Genomic DNA, 21,205 nt, shown 5'->3' on the forward strand with positions numbered 1-21,205 from the left:
AAAAGGCCTATCCAGTCGCATCAAGGATGTGCTGGCCGCACGAGAGATTCCTGCCAATCTGCAAGAATTCATTCATCTAGCCACTCGCATTGACATGCGTTTTTCTGAGCGACACCAAGAGCTCCGCCAGGAAAAAGACTTAGATCTCTGGGCACCTCTCCCACAGTATCCGTTGCAATCTACGCCTGGGCCTCCCGCCGAGGAGGCCATGCAAGTGGATAAGTCTCGCCTGACCCAGGAAGAGAGGAATCGCCGCAGGGAAGAAAATCTCTGTCTTTACTGTGCCAGTACCGAGCATTTCTTGGTGGATTGCCCTATCCGCCCTCCACGCCTGGGAAACGCACGCACGCACCCAGCTCACGTGGGTGTGGCGTCTCTTGGTTCCAAGTCTGCTCCTCCACGTCTCACGGTACCCGTGCGGATTTCTTCTTCAGCCAGCTCCTCCCTCTCAGCCGTGGCCTGCTTGGACTCCGGTGCCTCAGGAAATTTTATTTTGGAGTCATTTGTTAATAAATTCAGCATCCCGGTGACCCGTCTCGTCAAGCCGCTCTACATTTCCGCGGTCAACGGAGCCAGATTGGACTGCACCGTGCGTTACCGCACTGAGCCCCTCCTCATGTCTATTGGACCCCACCTTGAGAGGATTGAATTTTTCATTCTCCCCAACTGTACCTCTGAGGTTCTCCTCGGTCTGCCTTGGCTCCGGCTTCATTCCCCCACCATTGATTGGACCACCGGGGAGATCAGGAACTGGGACTCTGCCTGCCACAGGAAGTGCCTCTCCCCCCCTCCCAGTCCCGTCAGGCAAGCCTCTGTGCCACTCCATGGCCCCCGTCCTGGTGTCACACTGCCCCGTGCCAGGTCTCGCCCTCTGCCCTCCCTCCCCATTCCCACTCCTGTTGTACTGCCTGCCGTTGAGGAAACCCTCCATTCTTTCCCGGTGTCCTCATCCCAGGGGAGGCAGTTACTGGACAAAGAGAAGGGGAGACCTAAGGGGGGGGTACTGTTACGCCTAGCGCTCCGGGTCCCCGCTCCTCCCCGGAGCGCTCACGGCGTCTTTCTCCCTGCAGCGCTCCGGTCGGTCCCGCTGACCGGGAGCGCCGCACTGTCTTGGCCGTTGGGGATGCGATTCGCACAGCGGGACGCGCCCGCTCGCGAATCGCATCCCAGGTCACTTACCCGTCCCGGTCCCCTGCTGTCTTGTGCTGGCGCGCGCGGCTCCGCTCTCTAGGGCGCGCGCGCGCCAGCTCTCTGAGACTTAAAGGGCCAGTGCACCAATGACTGGTGCCTGGCCCAATTAGCTTAATTGGTTCCCACCTGTTCCCTGGATATATCTAGTCTCCTCCCTTGCACTCCCTTGCCGGATCTTGTTGCCTTAGTGCCAGTGAAAGCGTTCCTTGTGTGTTCCTTGCCAGTGTTTCCAGACCTTCTGCCGTTGCCCCTGACTACGATCCTTGCTGCCTGCCCCGACCTTCTGCTACGTCCGACCTTGCTTTTGCCTACTCCCTTGTACCGCGCCTATCTTCAGCAGCCAGAGAGGTGAGCCGTTGCTAGTGGATACGACCTGGTCACTACCGCCGCAGCAAGACCATCCCGCTTTGCGGCGGGCTCTGGTGAAAACCAGTAGTGGCTTAGAACCGGTCCACTAGCACGGTCCACGCCAATCCCTCTCTGGCACAGAGGATCCACTACCTGCCAGCCGGCATCGTGACAGCAGTAACCACAGAGTCATACAAACATGTTATGACATATTTACGTTCAAGTTTAAATGTTCAACATTTATGATCTTTGCAGCTGACACAAGAGTTTCGGAATGATTTATATAGGATTTACTACAAAAACAATCCAACAGAAGTCAATTGTTGTTAATTAAAACAGCTTTAAAAAAAACTAATTGGGAAAACACAGGTTTGGTCCAGCTATCCAGCCTCCAGTAATCACAAGTGAATTTCCAAAGGAGGTTAGGCTAATATATCAGCAAATGAAGCACCATAAACATGATTAATACGCACATTAGACTTTTCTTATCACAATTTTCTGGCAGTTTTTATCCGGTCTTGGTTAAAATTACATTGAGCTGTTTCTCTCTTTCTATGAAATACAGATTACGTGGAGACAGCAGTCTGAGCTTGTCAAGCTTCATCTTCTGGAGACATTAATTATTATTGCTGGTTCAGTATTCCTTATCTATTACTGCTGAAAGATGAAGACTTTAATACTTAGTACCATTCATGATAAAACGTTTACTGTATTAGTAATGATATTTCAAAACAATTCATACTGCAGTTGTGCTGTAGTTAGTCTCACGCTAACTAGGATTTATGTATAGGCTTAATGAAAAATTCACGTGTTGGCTTAAGGGTATGTTCACACTGAGTAATGTGAACAGAGCTTCTGCTCCCAGAATTCTGTGAGTGGAGTTTCCATCTGATGGCCGCTGCTGAATTACTTAGGCAGTAGGACCGCATGGCCCTACGCCATCACCATTGATGACAATGCAGTGCTTGCGGACTTCCGCGTAAAGAATGAACATGTTCTTTCTTTGCACGGAGCAATTTCAGCAGCGGAATTGTCCACCGCTGAAATTCCAGAGTGTGAACAGGTTTCACAGAAGATCAATTCACACTGATGTAAGTGTTCACTGTGCGAAATTCCACTCGCATAATTCTGATCGTGTAATTACATGGGAATTGCCCAGTGTGAACATACCCCAAGAAGCATGGCATATAGATGGGTTATTGATATTAATGGTACAAGATGGCTGGGAATGCGTGGTAATTTCTCAATAAAAAGTTGTGAAAGGAATGTCTTTTCCAAATTTATTTCTGGGCTGTAAGTCTCTCTCTCTCTCTCTCTCTCTCTCTCTCTCTCTCTCTCTCTCTCTATTGAATCGAAAAAAAGTTTATGATCTAAAGTATTGCTAAAAGAAAACATAGTATAGTAAATTAAGCAGTCACAATTAAAGGGGTACTCCGGTGGAAAACTTTTTTTTTTTTTAATCAACTGGTGCCAGAAAGATAAACAGATTTGTGAATTACTTCTATTAAAAAATCTTAACCCCTTAAGGACCAGGCCATTTTACACCTCAGGACCAGAGCGTTTTTTGCACATCTGACCACTGTCACTTTAAACATTAATAACTCTGGAATGCTTTTAGTTATCATTCTGATTCCGAGATTGTTTTTTCGTGACATATTCTACTTTAACATAGCGGTAAAATTTTGTGGTAAATTGCATCCTTTCTTGGTGAAAAATCCCCAAATTTGATGAAAAATTTGAAAAATTTGTATTTTTCTAACTTTGAAGCTCTCTGCTTGTAAGGAAAATGGATATTCCAAATAAAAAAAATTTTGATTCACATATACAATATGTCTACTTTATGTTTGCATCATAAAATTGACGTGTTTTTACTTTTGGAAGACACCAGAGGGCTTCAAAGTTCAGCAGCAATTTTCCAATTTTTCTCAAAATTTTCAAACTCACTATTTTTCAGGGACCAGTTCAGGTTTGAAGTGGATTTGAAGGGTCTTCATATTAGAAATACCCCACAAATGACCCCATTATAAAAACTGCACCCCCCAAAGTATTCAAAATGACATTCAGTCAGCGTTTTAACCCTTTAGGTGTTTCACAGGAATAGCAACAAAGTGAAGGAGAAAATTCACAATCTTCATTTTTTACACTCGCATGTTCTTGTAGACCCAATTTTTTTATTTTTACAAGGAGTAAACGGAGAAAATGTATACTTGTATTTGTAGCCCAATTTCTCTCGAGTAAGCACATACCTCATATGTCTATGTAAATTGTTCGGCGGGCGCAGTAGAGGGCTCAGAAGCGAAGGAGAGACAAGGGGATTTTGGAGAGTACGTTTTTCTGAAATGGTTTTTGGGGGGCATGTTGCATTTAGGAAGCCCCTATGGTGCCAGAACAGCAAAAAACCCTCACATGCCATACCATTTTGGAAACTAGACCCCTTGAGGAACGTAACAAGAAATTAAGTGAGCCTTAATACCCCACAGGTGTTTCACGACTTTTGCATATGTAAAAAAAAAATTTTTTTTTTCACTAAAATGTGTGTTTCCCCCCAAATTTCACATTTTTGCAAGGGTTAATAGCAGAAAATACCCCCCAAAATTTGTAACCCCATCTCTTCTGAGTATGGAAATACCCCATGTGTGGACGTCAAGTGCTCTGCTGGCGCACTACAATGCTCAGAAGAGAAGGAGTGCCGTTGAGCTTTTGGGAAAAAAAAATGTTTGGAATGGAAGTCAGGGGCCATCTGCGTTTACAAAGCCCCCCGTGGTGCCAGAACAGTGGAACCCCCCACATGTGACCCTATTTTGGAAACTACACCCCTCACAGAATTTAATAAGGGGTGCAGTGAGTATTTACACCCCACTGGCGTTTGACAGATCTTTGGAACAGTGGGCTGTGCAAATGAAAAATAAAATTTTTCATTTTCACGGACCACTGTTGCAAAAATCTGTCAAACACCTGTGGGGCGTAAATGCTCACTGTACCCCTTATTACATTACGTGAGGGGTGTAGTTTCCAAAATGGGGTCACATGTGGGTATTTTTTGGGGGGGGTTTATGTCAGAACCGCTGTAAAATCAGCCACCCCTGTGCAAATCACCAATTTAGACCTCAAATGTACATAGTGCGCTCTCACTCCTGAGCCTTGTTGTGCGCCCGCAGAGCATTTTACACCCACATATGGGATATGTCCGTACTCAGGAGAAATTGCGTTACAAATTTTGGGTGTCTTTTTTTTCCTTTTAACGCTTGTGAAAATAAAAAGTAAAGGGCAACACCGGCATGTTAGTGTAATTTTTTTTATTTTTTTACACTAACAAGCTGGTGTAGCCCCAACTTTTCCTTTTCCTAAGGGGTAAAAGGAGAAAAAGCCCCCCAAAATTAGTAGTGCAATTTCTCCCGAGTACAGAAATACCCCATATGTGGCCCTAAACTGTTGCCTTGAAATACGACAGGGCTCCAAAGTGAGAGAGCGCCATGCGCATTTGAGGACTAAATTAGGGATTGCACAGGGGTGGACATAGGGGTATTATACGCCAGTGATTCCCAAACAGGGTGCCTCCAGCTGTTGCTAAATTCCCAGCATGCCTGGACAGTCAGTGGCTGTCCGGAAATGCTGGGAGTTGTTGTTTTGCAACAGCTGGAGGCTCCGTTTTGGAAACACTGCCATACAATACGTTTTTCATTTTTATTGGGGGGACAGTGTAAGGGGATGTATATGTAGTGTTTTACTCTTTATTAGGTGTTAGTGTAGTGTAGTGTTTTTAGGGTACATTCGCACTGGCGGGTTACGGTGAGTTTCTCGCTAGAAGTTTGAGATACGGCGAAAAATTTGCCGCAGCCCAAACTTGGAGCAGGAAACTTACTGTAAGCCTGCCCGTGTGAATGTACCCTGTACGTTCACATGGGGGGGGGGGCAAACCTCCAGCTGTTCCAAAACTACAACTCCCAGCATGTACTGACAGACCGTGCATGCTGGGAGTTGTACTTTTGCAACAGCTGGAGCCACACTGGTTGGAAAACCTTCAGTTAGGTTCTGTTACCTAACTCAGTATTTTCTAACCAGTGTGCCTCCAGCTGTTGCAAAACTACAACTCCCAGCATGTACTGATCGCCGAAGGGCATGCTGGGAGATGTAGTTATGCAATAGCTGGAGGTACGCAACTACAACTCCCAGCATGCCGAGACAGCTGATTGCTGTTTGGACATGCTGGGATTTGCAGTTTTGCATCTGTTGGACTACAGTTTTAGAGACCACTGCAAAGTGATCTCCAAACTGTGGACCTCCAGCTGTTGCAAAACTACAATTCCCAGCATGCCCTGACAGCAAACAGTTGTTTGAGCATGCTAGGAGTTGTAGTTTTGCAAGATCTGGAGGGCTACAGTTTAGGGACCACTATATAGTGGTCTCAAACTGTAGCCCTCCAGCTGTTGCAAAACTACATATTCCAGCATGCCCAAACAGCAGTCTGGGCATGCTGGGAGTTGTAGTTTTGCAACATCTGGAGGGCTACAGTTAGAGACCACTGTATAATGGTCTCAAACTGTACCCTCCAGATGTTGCTAGGCAACTCACCGGCTTCCGTCGGATCCAGCCGCACGTCATCGCCGCCCGCCGATCTCTGTCGCCTGCAGCCTCCGACGCCCGCCCGGATCGGTAAGTGGATCTTCGGCGCCGGTCCCCGTCGTTTCCCCGTCCTGCCCCGCCTATTGTGGGAGGGCAGGACGGGGAAAACGAAAGTAAACCCCCCCGCCCCCGATCTGCTATTGGTGGTCGCGTCTAGACCACCAATAGCAGGGATAGGAGGGGTGGCACCCGTGCCACCTCACTCCTATCGCTTCAGGGGGATCGTGGGTGTCTTAGACACCCGCGATCCCCCTTACATTGCGGGTCACCGGGTCACTATAGACCCGTAATGACCCGGAATCGCGCAAATCGCAAGTGTGAATTCACTTGCGATTTGCCGCGATCGCCGACATGGGGGGGTCTGATGACCCCCCTGGTCATTTGCACGGGATGCCTGCTGAATGATTTCAGCAGCCATCCCGCTCCGATCCCCGCCCGGCGCACGGCGGGGACTAAAACTGCCCATGACGTAAATGTACGTCCCTGGTCCTTAAGACCCAGGGTGTCGGGACGTACCGTTACGTCATGGGTCCTGTAGGGGTTAATCCTTCCAGTACTTATTAGCTGCTGAACACTACAGAGGAATTTTTTTTTTTGGAACACAGTGCTCTCTGCTGACATCTCTGTCCATTTTAGGAACTGCCCAGAGCAGCATATGTTTGCTCTGGGGATTTTCTCCTACTCTGGACAGTTCCTAAAATGGACAGAGTAAATATAATAGGTGAAACTGAAAAAGGCGGCGCTCGAATCCCAAAAGCAATTGGAAGTAGAAGAGGTTTGTACTCACCCGGTGTATGTGGGAGGTCACAAGGCAGTGATCCCCCACTAACACCTAGAGTCCTCTTGTCACTTATACACTGAAATGATCTCCGTCATATAGACATCCCTTAGGAAGGGCGCAGGGTGAGCCGGAATCACAGTACCGTGGTCCGTGTATAGGAAAAAGACAAATAGAAAAACCAGCGCTCGGAGACAGTTCAAAACATGATAACAGTGGTTTGACTGTTATCATGTTTTGAACTGTCTCCGAGCGCTGGTTTTTCTATTTGTCTTTTTCCTAAAATGGACAGAGATGTCAGCAGAGAGCACTGTGCTCGTGATGTCAGCAGAGAGTTGGGAAAAGTTAAGAGTTATGCTTCAAGAACCCATTTGTGCATGGATGGAATATGAATATATGCCTATAGGTTTTGTCTGCCATCTTCAAAATGGGGAATTTGACAACAATCTGACTTTTCTTAGTTCACATTCTACTGTGTTTTTCTTCCAATACTGCTACATAATTCAGCAACAAAAAAAATCCCTTATAATTCATATGGATATTTTCAAAAGGCTGAGCTTACTGAATACTATGATAGTGTATCAGCTTTTTAGGGTTGAGGTGAGATTGACACATTCCTTTAGATCTGTTGCAATAAAGTGTTTTTTGCTTTGAGATTATATAGTCAGAAACCTGTGAGCTTAAGCAGCTGTAGCATTTTTCTGCATTTAATGCTCTTTGTGAGTTTTCTCTTTTCTACTATAGAGTATCATTTTATATTCAACAGAGAAGAAAGCTGCCGGGACCATCGATGTGTAGATCTGGCTTTATTGAAGTTTGCATACAAAGGTTCAGAAATATAGGATAAAAGTCTCTGATGCATTTCACACCATTGGCGCTAAATCATAGAGAATCATTTTATATTGTGTTATAATGGAATTAAATGATACATATTGGTTAATTTTCTACATACTGGTTAATCTGTTGACACAGCACCAGCTGACAGTGAGGCTATGTACACATGGTGGAACATGCCAGAGCTAGGACCCCTCGAAAATGTGCCGTCTCATAGACTGAAATGCATTTTCTTGGAACTCTGCAGAAAGAATAGACTTGTCTATTTTTTCTGCGGACTCCGGAATCAGGATTTCCACAGCAGAAACATCTGTCAAGGAAATTCTGCCATGTGCACAGTGCAGCAGAAACCCATTGAAATCAATGCGACTGCTGCAGCGGAAGGACTGTGAGGGAATCTTCAGCGGAATTCCGCACAGAGGTTTCATGGTGTGAATAAAGCCTGAGGGTAAAGTTGCCAATGATGAATATTATCCTACTATAATGGAGAAGATCAGAGAAACCTCTCAGCCAACTAAGGCTGGGTTCCCATTACGTTTTCCCCCATACGGGAGCGCATATACCAGGGGAGAGCTAACAACTTGTGCTCCTGTATGCTTTCTATGCTCTCCCGTATGTAATTCATTTCAATGAGCCGACCGCAGTGAAACGTTCGGTCCGGTCGGCTCATTTTTGCCCCGTATGCGCTTTTTCCCCGCACCTAAAACTGTGGTCGACCACGGTTTTAGGTCCGGTTCTAAAAGCGCATACGGGAAAAAATGAGCCGACCGGACTGAACATTTCACTGCGGTCGGCTCATTGAAATTAATTACATATGGGAGCGCAAGTTTTTAGCTCTCCCCTGCCGTATGCGCTCCCGTATGGGGGAAAACGTAATGGGATCCTAGCCTAACTCATTCTATACTGCATTCAGTGCTCACAGAGGCATAGCACACACAGTACATTTTTTTTTTCTCAAAAGATCAGTTAGAAAAAATAAAAAACAATAAACTCTCAATGGTGCATCAAAAAGTGCAATTTGACCCACAAAAAACAAGGCGCACCTTATTTAGGCATGGCAGAATAATAATAGTAATAATAATAATGTTGGAATGTAAAATAAAACAAAACAAATCTGTGGGTCCTGGCTAGCATAAATGGTAATGGTGCAGTAAATAGTTTATTTTGTATTCATTATTTATTCTGATAATTGGAATGATTCAAATTACATGAACTTAAAATAACATGTTTATCCAAGTTTTTAACTTTGTGTGAACCTGTAATGTATGTTTGTACAAATGGTCTTACGACAGAATTTTTATGGCCTGCTGAATTATTTTGGAACTAGCATTATCAATGCTTTCACAGGAGACCAGAGGTCATAACCTTTCTTCAAAAATGTCTAGGTCATAACCTTAATGTTAAATTAGCTATCCACTGGCTCGTGGTTGGAGGATCAGTTATTGGTAGTATATGCCACACAGCCTAGTCTATTTGGTTGAAGGGAAAGTCCGGCTTTAGACATTTTATCCCCTATCCAAAGAATAGGGGATAAGATGTCTGATCACTGGGGGCCCGCCGCTGAGACCCCCGCGATCTCCCTGCAACACCCACATTATGGGCGGAGCTGTGTCTCCAGGCTCGGAAACCGGAAGTTTTCGGGACTGGTGACGCGACGCCCCCCTCGTGACCTTGACAGCTTAACAGGTACTAAATGGTACAATACTTGGATGTACCTATGCAATATGCACTGAGTAAGGCAGTTATATATGCGTAACTATACGCGGAAAAAACTCTGTATTTTTTTTTTTTTTTTAAACAGCCGGTGAATACTATTGTTTGGACTTGCACAGTATGTAGCCCCTTGACAGATTAACAGGTACAAAATGGTACAAATGCACTACAGTCCACTGAACAATCACGTATTTCAGAACAGCAGCAGGACCCAACAGTGCAGCACCACAAAAAAAATAAAAAATACAGGGGTTAAACCCAAAATTGCACTCTGTCACACAATTCTGAGCAGCAGAAGATTTGTGGAGCAAAAAAAAAATCTCAATTGGGCTGAAAAATGAGGAAATAAGATGCTTCAGAAAGTTCAGGCAGCTTGGAGATCTGTATGAGGCAGCTGACAGCTATCTGCCCCTCTCTGCTGCAATGCTCAATAATGTGAATAGGAGGTTTAGCAATCAATGATCCTTCTCAGTGTAACAGCACAGCACTCTGCACTCCTGCCTTTCCCTAATGCTGATGTGACTAGCAGTTGCAGTGTAACGCTGTGGTATGAGCTATTCACACACACAGCAACACTGCTGTAACACAGAGTTTTACCAATCATGTGTCTCCAGCTGTTGCAAAACTACAACTCCAAGCATGCCTGGACAGTCAAAAGATGTCTGGGCATGCTGGGAGTTGTAGTTTTGCAAAATCTGTAGAAAAGAGTTATCCAAACACTGTACCTCCAACTATTCCAAAACTAAAAGTCTCAGCATTACAGGACTGCCTAAGGTTGACACACATAAATGACACAAAAGATGTACGTTATGCACTCACCATATTGTCTTTGGTGGTAGAGAACAGACAATGTCCTATAGTCATTGTTTATATGTACAGCAGAAAAAAAAGAGAGGAAAGGGTTACGGAGAAGGGCTGCAATGCTCCTCCAAGAGAAGTGAGTCAGCAAAGTGAGGGAGGGGGAGGAGTCATCACAGTACAGGCACAAGAAGGACATGCCCTCTCCCTAAGACAATAGAAAAGATATTGAGCAGCTTTAATATTGTAACGAAGCTGGATGTGGATCCTCTAACCTGTGTGGCTGATGACTCGGACCGTATCGGGAGCAGAGTCTAAGGCAGGCAGGGCAGGATGGGCTTGCTGCGACAGGCGACACCAAGGTCGCTACCCCCGACATGGCTCGACCACACAGGTAGCTGGGCAAGGCGAGGTACAGGAGGATAAAGCCATAGCATAGTCAACATAGCAGAAGTGTCACGATGCCGGCTGGCAGGTAGTGGATCCTCTGTGCCAGAGAGGGATTGGCGTGGACCGTGCTAGAGGATCGGTTCTAAGTCACTACTGGTTTTCACCAGAGCCCGCCGCAAAGCGGGATGGTCTTGCTGCGGCGGTAGTGACCAGGTCGTATCCCCTAGCAACGGCTCAACCTCTCTGGCTGCTGAAGATAGGCGCGGTACAAGGGAGTAGACAGAAGCAAGGTCGGACGTAGCAGAAGGTCGGGGCAGGCAGCAAGGATCGTAGTCAGGGGCAACGGCAGAAGGTCTGGAATCACAGGCAAGGAACACACAAGGAACGCTTTCACTGGCACTAGGGCAACAAGATCCGGCGAGGGAGTGAAGGGGAAGTGAGGTGATATAGGGAAGTGCACAGGTGTAAACACTAATTGGAACCACTGCACCAATCAGCGGTGCAGTGGCCCTTTAAATCGCAAAGACCCGGCGCGCGCGCGCCCTAGGGAGCGGGGCCGCGCGCGCCGGGACAGAACTGACGGGGAGCGAGTAAGGTACGGGAGCCGGGGTGCGCATCGCGAGCGGGCGCTACCCGCATCGCGAATCGCATCCCGGCCGGAGGTGGTAACGCAGCGCCCCGGGTCCGTGGAACCGACCGGGGCGCTGCAGTGAGGGAAGTGTAGCGAGCGCTCCGGGGAGGAGCGGGGACCCGGAGCGCTCGGCGTAACAGTACCCCCCCCCTTGGGTCTCCCCCTCTTCTTGGGGCCTGAGAACCTGAGGATCAGACTTTTGTCCAGGATATTGTCCTCAGGTTCCCAGGACCTCTCTTCTGGACCACAACCCTCCCAATCCACTAAAAAAAAAGTTCTTCCCCTGACCTTTTTAGAGGCCAAAATCTCTTTGACAGAGAAGATGTCCGAGGAGCCGGAAACAGGAGTGGGAGGAACAGATTTAGGAGAAAAACGGTTGAGGATGAGAGGTTTAAGAAGAGAGACGTGAAAGGCATTAGGGATACGAAGAGAAGGAGGAAGAAGAAGTTTGTAAGAGACAGGATTAATTTGACACAAAACTTTAAAAGGACCAAGATAGCGTGGTCCCAACTTATAGCTCGGGACACGGAAACGGACATATTTAGCGGAGAGCCATACCTTGTCTCCAGGGGAAAAAATGGGAGGAGCTCTTCTTTTCTTATCTGCGAATCTCTTCATGCGAGAAGAAGCCTGTAAGAGAGAATTTTGGGTCTCTTTCCATATGGTGGAAAGATCACGAGAAATTTCATCCACAGCGGGCAGACCAGAGGGCAAGGGGGTAGGGAGGGGGGGAAGAGGGTGACGGCCGTACACCACGAAAAACGGAGATTTGGAGGAAGATTCAGAGATTCTGAAATTATACGAGAATTCGGCCCAAGGTAGAAGATCTGCCCAGTCATCCTGGCGGGAGGAAACAAAATGTCGTAAATAGTCACCCAAGATCTGGTTAATTCTCTCTACTTGTCCATTGGATTGAGGATGGTATGCAGAAGAAAAATTTAATTTAATCTTGAGTTGTTTACAGAGAGCCCTCCAGAATTTAGACACAAATTGGACGCCTCTATCCGAGACGATCTGTGTAGGCAACCCGTGAAGACGAAAAATGTGTACAAAAAATTGTTTAGCCAACTGAGGCGCTGAAGGAAGACCAGGAAGAGGGATGAAATGTGCCATTTTGGAGAATCGATCAACGACCACCCAAATAACAGTGTTGCCATGGGATGGGGGTAAGTCAGTAATAAAATCCATACCAATCAGAGACCAAGGTTGTTCGGGGACAGGTAGAGGATGAAGAAAACCAGCGGGCTTCTGGCGAGGAGTCTTATCCCGGGCACAGATAGTGCAGGCTCGCACAAAGTCCACCACATCAGTCTCTAGAGTCGGCCACCAATAGAAGCGAGAGATGAGTTGCACAGATTTCTTGATGCCCGCATGACCTGCGAGATGGGAGGAGTGACCCCATTTGAGGATCCCAAGGCGTTGGCGTGGAGAAACAAAGGTCTTTCCTGGAGGAGTTTGCCTGATGGAGGCTGGAGAAGTGGAAATCAGGCAGTCAGGAGGAATGATGTGTTGAGGAGAGAGTTCAATTTCAGAGGCATCTGAGGAACGAGAGAGAGCATCGGCCCTAATGTTTTTATCAGCAGGCCGAAAGTGAATTTCAAAATTAAATCGGGCAAAGAACAGAGACCACCTGGCCTGACGAGGATTCAGCCGTTGGGCAGACTGGAGGTAGGAGAGGTTCTTGTGATCGGTGTAAATAATAACTGGAAATCTTGATCCCTCCAGCAGATGCCTCCATTCCTCAAGTGCTAATTTAATGGCTAGAAGCTCTCGATCCCCGATGGAGTAGTTCCTCTCCGCCGGAGAGAAGGTCCTGGAAAAAAAACCACAAGTAACAGCATGCCCGGAAGAGTTTTTTTGTAGAAGGACAGCTCCAGCTCCCACTGAGGAGGCATCAACCTCCAATAGGAAGGGTTTAGATGGGTCAGGTCTGGAGAGCACGGGAGCCGAAGAAAAGGCAGACTTGAGTCGTTTAAAGGCGTCTTCCGCTTGAGGAGGCCAAGACTTGGGATCGGCATTTTTTTTTGTTAAAGCCACAATAGGAGCCACAATGGTAGAAAAATGTGGAATAAATTGCCTGTAATAATTGGCGAACCCCAAAAAACGTTGGATGGCACGGAGTCCGGAGGGGCGTGGCCAATCTAAGACGGCAGAGAGTTTATCTGGGTCCATTTGTAGTCCCTGGCCAGAGACCAAGTATCCTAGAAAAGGAAGAGATTGGCATTCAAACAGACATTTCTCTATTTTGGCATAGAGTTGATTATCACGAAGTCTCTGAAGAACCATACGGACATGCTGGCGGTGTTCTTCAAGATTGGCAGAAAAAATCAGGATATCGTCCAGATATACAACAACACAGGAGTATAGTAGATCACGAAAAATTTCATTAACAAAGTCTTGGAAGACGGCAGGGGCGTTGCATAGACCAAAGGGCATGACCAGATACTCAAAGTGTCCATCTCTGGTGTTAAATGCCGTTTTCCATTCATCCCCCTCTCTGATGCGGATGAGATTATAAGCACCTCTTAAGTCCAGTTTGGTAAAAATATGGGCACCTTGGAGACGATCAAAGAGTTCAGAGATGAGGGGTAGGGGGTAGCGGTTCTTAACCGTGATTTTATTAAGACCGCGGTAGTCAATGCAAGGACGTAGAGAGCCATCTTTTTTGGACACAAAGAAAAATCCGGCTCCGGCAGGAGAGGAGGATTTACGGATAAAGCCCTTTTTTAAATTTTCTTGGACGTATTCAGACATGGCAAGAGTCTCTGGGACGGACAGAGGATAGATTCTGCCCCGGGGTGGAGTAGTGCCCGGGAGGAGGTCAATGGGACAATCATAAGGCCTGTGAGGAGGTAGAGTCTCAGCTTGTTTTTTGCAAAAAACGTCCGCAAAGTCCATATAGGCCTTAGGGAGACCGGTTACATGAGGAAGCACAGGGACACGGCAAGGTTTACTGGGAACCGGTTTTAAGCAGTCCTTGGAACAAGAGGGCCCCCAACTCTTGATCTCCCCAGTGGACCAATCCAGGATTGGGGAATGGAGTTGAAGCCAGGGAAGTCCAAGAAGGATTTCAGAAGTGCAATTGGGGAGGACCAACAGTTCAATCCTCTCGTGATGAGATCCGATGCACATTAGAAGGGGCTCCGTGCGGAAACGTATAGTACAGTCCAATCTTTCATTGTTTACACAATTGATGTAGAGGGGTCTGGCGAGACTGGTCACCGGGATGTTGAACCTGTTGACGAGAGAGGCTAAGATGAAATTTCCTGCAGATCCAGAGTCCAAGAAGGCCACAGCAGAGAAGGAGAAGGCAGAGGCAGACATCCGCACAGGCACAGTAAGACGTGGAGAAGCAGAGTAGACATCAAGGACTGTCTCACCTTTGTGCGGAGTCAGCGGACGTCTTTCCAGGCGGGGAGGACGGATAGGACAATCCTTCAGGAAGTGTTCGGTACTAGCACAGTACAGGCAGAGATTCTCCATGCGGCGTCGTGTCCTCTCTTGGGGTGTCAGGCGAGACCGGTCGACCTGCATAGCCTCCACGGCGGGAGGCACAGGAACAGATTGCAGGGGACCAGAGGAGAGAGGAGCCGGGGAGAAGAAACGCCTCGTGCGAACAGAGTCCATATCCTGGCGGAGCTCCTGACGCCGTTCGGAAAAACGCATGTCAATGCGAGTGGCAAGATGGATGAGTTCATGTAGGTTAGCAGGGATTTCTCGTGCGGCCAGAACATCTTTAATGTTGCTGGATAGGCCTTTTTTAAAGGTCGCGCAGAGTGCCTCATTATTCCAGGATAATTCTGAAGCAAGGGTACGGAACTGTACGGCATACTCGCCAACGGAAGAATTACCCTGGACCAGGTTCAACAGGGCAGTCTCAGCAGAAGAGGCTCGGGCAGGTTCCTCAAAGACACTTCGAATTTCCGAGAAGAAGGAGTGTACAGAGGCAGTGACGGGGTCATTGCGGTCCCAGAGCGGTGTGGCCCAAGCCAGGGCTTTTCCAGACAGCAGGCTGACTACGAAAGCCACCTTAGACCTTTCAGTGGGGAACTGGTCCGACATCATCTCCAAGTGTAATGAACATTGGGAAAGAAAGCCACGGCAAAACTTAGAGTCCCCATCAAATTTATCCGGCAAGGATAGTCGTATTCCAGAAGCGGCCACTCGCTGCGGAGGAGGTACAGGAGCTGGCGGAGGAGATGATTGCTGGAGCTGTGGTAGTAACTGTTGTAGCATAACAGTCAGTTGAGACAGCTGTTGGCCTTGTTGCGCAATCTGTTGTGACTGCTGGGCGACCACCGTGGTGAGGTCAGCGACAACTGGCAGAGGAACTTCAGCGGGATCCATGGCCGGATCTACTGTCACGATGCCGGCTGGCAGGTAGTGGATCCTCTGTGCCAGAGAGGGATTGGCGTGGACCGTGCTAGAGGATCGGTTCTAAGTCACTACTGGTTTTCACCAGAGCCCGCCGCAAAGCGGGATGGTCTTGCTGCGGCGGTAGTGACCAGGTCGTATCCCCTAGCAACGGCTCAACCTCTCTGGCTGCTGAAGATAGGCGCGGTACAAGGGAGTAGACAGAAGCAAGGTCGGACGTAGCAGAAGGTCGGGGCAGGCAGCAAGGATCGTAGTCAGGGGCAACGGCAGAAGGTCTGGAATCACAGGCAAGGAACACACAAGGAACGCTTTCACTGGCACTAGGGCAACAAGATCCGGCGAGGGAGTGAAGGGGAAGTGAGGTGATATAGGGAAGTGCACAGGTGTAAACACTAATTGGAACCACTGCACCAATCAGCGGTGCAGTGGCCCTTTAAATCGCAAAGACCCGGCGCGCGCGCGCCCTAGGGAGCGGGGCCGCGCGCGCCGGGACAGAACTGACGGGGAGCGAGTAAGGTACGGGAGCCGGGGTGCGCATCGCGAGCGGGCGCTACCCGCATCGCGAATCGCATCCCGGCCGGAGGTGGTAACGCAGCGCCCCGGGTCCGTGGAACCGACCGGGGCGCTGCAGTGAGGGAAGTGTAGCGAGCGCTCCGGGGAGGAGCGGGGACCCGGAGCGCTCGGCGTAACAAGAAGGTCAGGGCAGGCGGCAAAGGTGTGGAGTCAAAAAACATAGCGGAAGGTCTGGGTACATGGACAAGGCAAACAGGCTATAGGGTATGCTTGATCTCAGGCTAGGGGCACTGAAGATCCGGCAGGGAAGTGTGGGAGGTGCAGGGACTTTATAAGGTAGTGTCAGGTGCAAACAGTAATTATGGGCGTACTGGCCCTTTAAATCTCAGAGCTCCATGGCGCGCACGCCCTAGGAGACGGGCGCGCGCGATTGAGCCGAGACACAGGAGCGGAGGCAGCAGCAGTACAGGGTGAGTGACAGGCCTGGACTTGCAGGCGGGCACATCCCGTGATGCGCATTCCGGCCCCACCGGGAGTAAGGACGCAGGGCGTATGGATACGCCCGTGGGAATTCCGGTCCCCGCCGCTAGCCGGTTGGGGAACGGATCGGGATGCCTGCTGAAATTATTCAGCAGGCACCCCGGAACATCGCCCAGGGGGGTCCTGAGACCTTACAAGTAGAGAGCTTCAAAGTTAGAAAAATGCTAAATTTTCAAAATTTTCATGAAATTTTGGGATTTTTCACCAAGAAAGGATGCAAGTAACGCCGAAAATTTACCACCAAAAGAAAGTAGAATATGTCACGAAAAAACAATCTCAGAATCAGAATATTCGGTAAAAGCGTTTTAGAGTTATTAACACTTAAAGTGACGGTGGTCAGAATTGCGAAAAAGGGCTCAGTCCTTAAGGTGAAAAAGGTCTCAGTCCTTAAGGGGTTAAATAAAGACACTATTGCATGATGAGTGCTATGGATTTCAGTTTTTTTTCTACAATTTCAACTGCTGTGTATGTTGACTGTATATGCATAAGGCCCATCCCTGCCTGATAACGTAAAGATTGTTATACAGTGTTTATGCGGCAGTGCCAGTCTTACCTAATTACTAATAAAATGTCTGACTGTAATCAACTTTAGGGGCACAAGGGGAATCCTATATATGTGGTTGCTGAATTGTTGACCTGAGGTCGCAAACAGACAGCTGACTATCAGACTGTTGTCTCCCTCAACTAATGTTTAGCTTGACAGGAAATTAGATGCTGAAACAGAGATTGTATCACTGCATCTGGATGCAAGTAACCACTGGATCACTAGGACTTGGCTCAGGATCACAGGAAAGGGATAGATTAAATTATTAGAATCCTAGTGACGCCTGATAGGCCAAAGATTTATTCTAAACAGATGAATCTCTAGAACACTAAACCACTGCATGACAAAGTGTGGCCACTGTCAGGGGCGTAACTAGAGTCTTGTGAGACCCCAGGGGAAATTTTATATACATATATAAATAGTGTCTAATATAGTATCTAGTGAAAAATGATTGCCAGGGATCAGGGATCACTATATTTCTCCAATGTACCTGTTGTAAGTGGATACCAGGTTTCCGGAAGCACATATCTCCTGTAGGAAAAGCTGGGTGACATATGGGAAATCCAGAAATAGTTAAATCCTTGGCAAGACTACACTTGCTAAGGCATTTGGTAAATCCTGTTATTGGGCCTGGACTATTTGGTATGAAAGGCAGGTTTGGTAGTGGGGCCTTTTATCCCCTTCCTTGACCACTCCAGGTTTTCAGATTGGCCCAGATCATCACAGGTGCTGAAGACAGCTAATCACTGGGCTTTAATCAGTCTAAAAGTTCAAGCTGTGAGGAACCTGTACCACTTATGAGAGTTTGAATCTGGAGGTTTGCAGCCTCAAAGGGGACATTGTAACCTGTGTAACACATTTGTTGACTGTTGTGTGGGGTGGCTGGTAATAAGCCACCTGTATAGATAAGGCAGTTTTCTGTATAGTTAGCACTACACAAACAGGATACATTTTGTGGTTTTATGTTTGAGCATGACATTTTTTGTAATGCTGGGAAATAAAAACCACAGAAGCCTAGTTTAAACTTCATTAATATGTCACTGTCTCTGACACTTTAACATGCCTTAGACAATTTTCTGTGCAGGAGACAATACTTTACACCTCTAAATAATAGGAATGCAGTTACTAAAATAACAGTATACAAGGAAAAAATATAACCATACATGTTACCAAAATGTTACCAAATCCAGTATACCAACACCAGAATTACCTATAATACTAGTACGAAAAACAAAAATTGAGAGCACTTCCAAACAAAATATAATACATGCACAAGTACACAATGCTAGTTTTGTGTGTTATCTGTAACAAGAAATACATAATACTGTTACACCAGGACCACCACAATCATTACGACTGACTAAGGACTTCAATATACCCAGATACAGTGACAATATCTTGGTTCATGCCATGTGCATGCTGGCACTTTGCAAATCAGAGCAATAGATTTCTCCCCAGCTCCATCACCTTCCAGCAGTTACAATTCACACTCCCTTTTAGTAGATACTGGTACAATTCTCCTAAAGCCATCTGCCTGTCAGTAGCCACAGTCACAATCCCCCTCATCACCTCTAATTCTCTGTAGTTACAAATGCAATTTTCCACAGCCCATCCCAATCATATCACTTTGACAATGACCCCTGACCCACCTCCCTGTGCACCCTGTGCTGTGCACTCTGGAAAAAAGTTAAAACAACATTGTAATGACTTTGGAGTTAAAGTAGACTTGTGTGATAATAATCTCATAGGAGTACTGTACACGCTTGCTTTAAAGAGTACCTCCCATGATCTGGTTAAATGTTATAATCCTCCCAGTTCACTGCCCCCATCATGATAAACCACCCCCTGCCTTTATTTTTTATTATTGTTTCGTTTTATACATTGATATTGCCATAGGCGTGCGCAGCCTATTGCATTAGGGTGTGCACCCTAAAGCACAAACTCACGCTGCGCGCATGCATATATATATATATATATATATATATGTATGTATATATATACGCACACAGTTAGTATAGTTCCCCCACATTAGGTGCAGTATAAGTCCCGCCACATTAGGTGCAGTATAGTTCCCCCACATTAGGTGCAGTATAGTTCCCCCACATTAGGTGCAGTACTGTCCCCCCACATTAGGTCCAGTACAGTCCCCCCACATTAGGTGCAGTATAAGTCCCACCACATTAGGTTGGCAGTATAAGTCCCCGCACATTAGGTTGGCAGTACAGTTCCCCCACATTAGGTTTGCAATACAGTTCCCCCACATTAGGTTGGCAGTACAGTTCCCCCACATTAGGTGCAGTTCAGTTCCCCCACATTAGGGACCACCTAATGTGGGGGAACTGCACTGCACCTAATGTGGGGGAACTGTACTGCACCCCCACATTAGGTGCAGTATAGTTCCCCCACATTAGGTTGGCAGTATAGTTCCCCACATTAGGTTGGCAGTATAGTTCCCCAGATTAGGTGCAGTATAGTTCCCCCACATTAGGTGCAGTATAAGTCCCCGCACATTAGGTTGGCAGTACAGTTCCCCCACATTAGGTGCAGTACAGTTTCCCCACATTAGGTTGGCAGTATAGTCCCGCCACATTAGGCGCAGTATAGTTCCCCCACATTAGGTGCAGTATAGTTCCCCCACATTAGGTGCAGTACAGTCCCCCCACATTAGGTGCAGTACAGTCCCCCCACATTAGGTGCAGTATAAGTCCCACCACATTAGGTTGGCAGTATAAGTCCCCGCACATTAGGTTGGCAGTACAGTTCCCCCACATTAGGTTTGCAATACAGTTCCCCCACATTAGGTTGGCAGTACAGTTCCCCCACATTAGGTGCAGTTCAGTTCCCCCACATTAGGTGCCACCTAATGTGGGGGAACTGCACTGCACCTAATGTGGGGGAACTGTACTGCACCCCCACATTAGGTGCAGTATAGTTCCCCCACATTAGGTTGGCAGTATAGTTCCCCACATTAGGTTGGCAGTATAGTTCCCCACATTAGGTGCAGTATAGTTCCCCCCACATTAGGTGCAGTACAGTTCCCCCCACATTAGGTGCAGTACAGTTCCCCCACATTAGGTGCAGTACAGTTCCCCCACATTAGGTGCAGTACAGTTCCCCCACATTAGGCGCAGTACAGTTCCCCCACATTAGGCTGGCAGTATAGTTCCCCCACATTAGGTGCAGTATAGTTCCCCCACATTAGGTGCAGTATAGTTCCCCCACATTAGGTGCAGTATAGTTCCCCACATTAGGTGCAGCATAGTTCCCCCACATTAGGTGCAGTATAGTTCCCCCACATTAGGTGCAGTATAGTTCCCCCACATTATGTGCAGTATAGTTCCCCCACATTAGGTGCAGTATAGTTACCCCACATTAGGTGCAGTATAGTTCCCCCACATTAGGTGCAGTATAGTTCCCCCACATTAGGTGCAGTATAGTTCCCCACATTAGGTGCAGTATAGTTCCCCACATTAGATTGGCAGTATAGTTCCCCCACATTAGGTTGGCAGTATAGTTCCCCACATTAGGTGCAGTATAGTTCCCCCACATTAGGTGCAGTATAGTTCCCCACATTAGGTGCAGTATAGCTCCCCCACATTAGGTGTAGTATAGTTCCCCACATTAGGTGCAGTATAGCTCCCCCACATTAGGTGCAGTATAGTTCCCCACATTAGGTGCAGTATAGCTCCCCCACATTAGGTGCAGTATAGTTCCCCCACATTAGGTGCAGTATAGTTCCCCACATTAGGTGCAGTATAGTTCCCCCACATTAGGTGCAGTATAGTTCCCCACATTAGGTGCAGTATAGTTCCCCCACATTAGGTGCAGTATAGTTCCCCCACATTAGGTGCAGTATAGCTCCCCCACATTAGGTGCAGTATAGCTCCCCCACATTAGGTGCAGTATAGTTCCCCACATTAGGTGCAGT

Source organism: Hyla sarda, chromosome 3 (assembly GCF_029499605.1).
Source record: "Hyla sarda isolate aHylSar1 chromosome 3, aHylSar1.hap1, whole genome shotgun sequence".
NCBI classification, from domain to species: Eukaryota; Metazoa; Chordata; class Amphibia; order Anura; family Hylidae; genus Hyla; species Hyla sarda.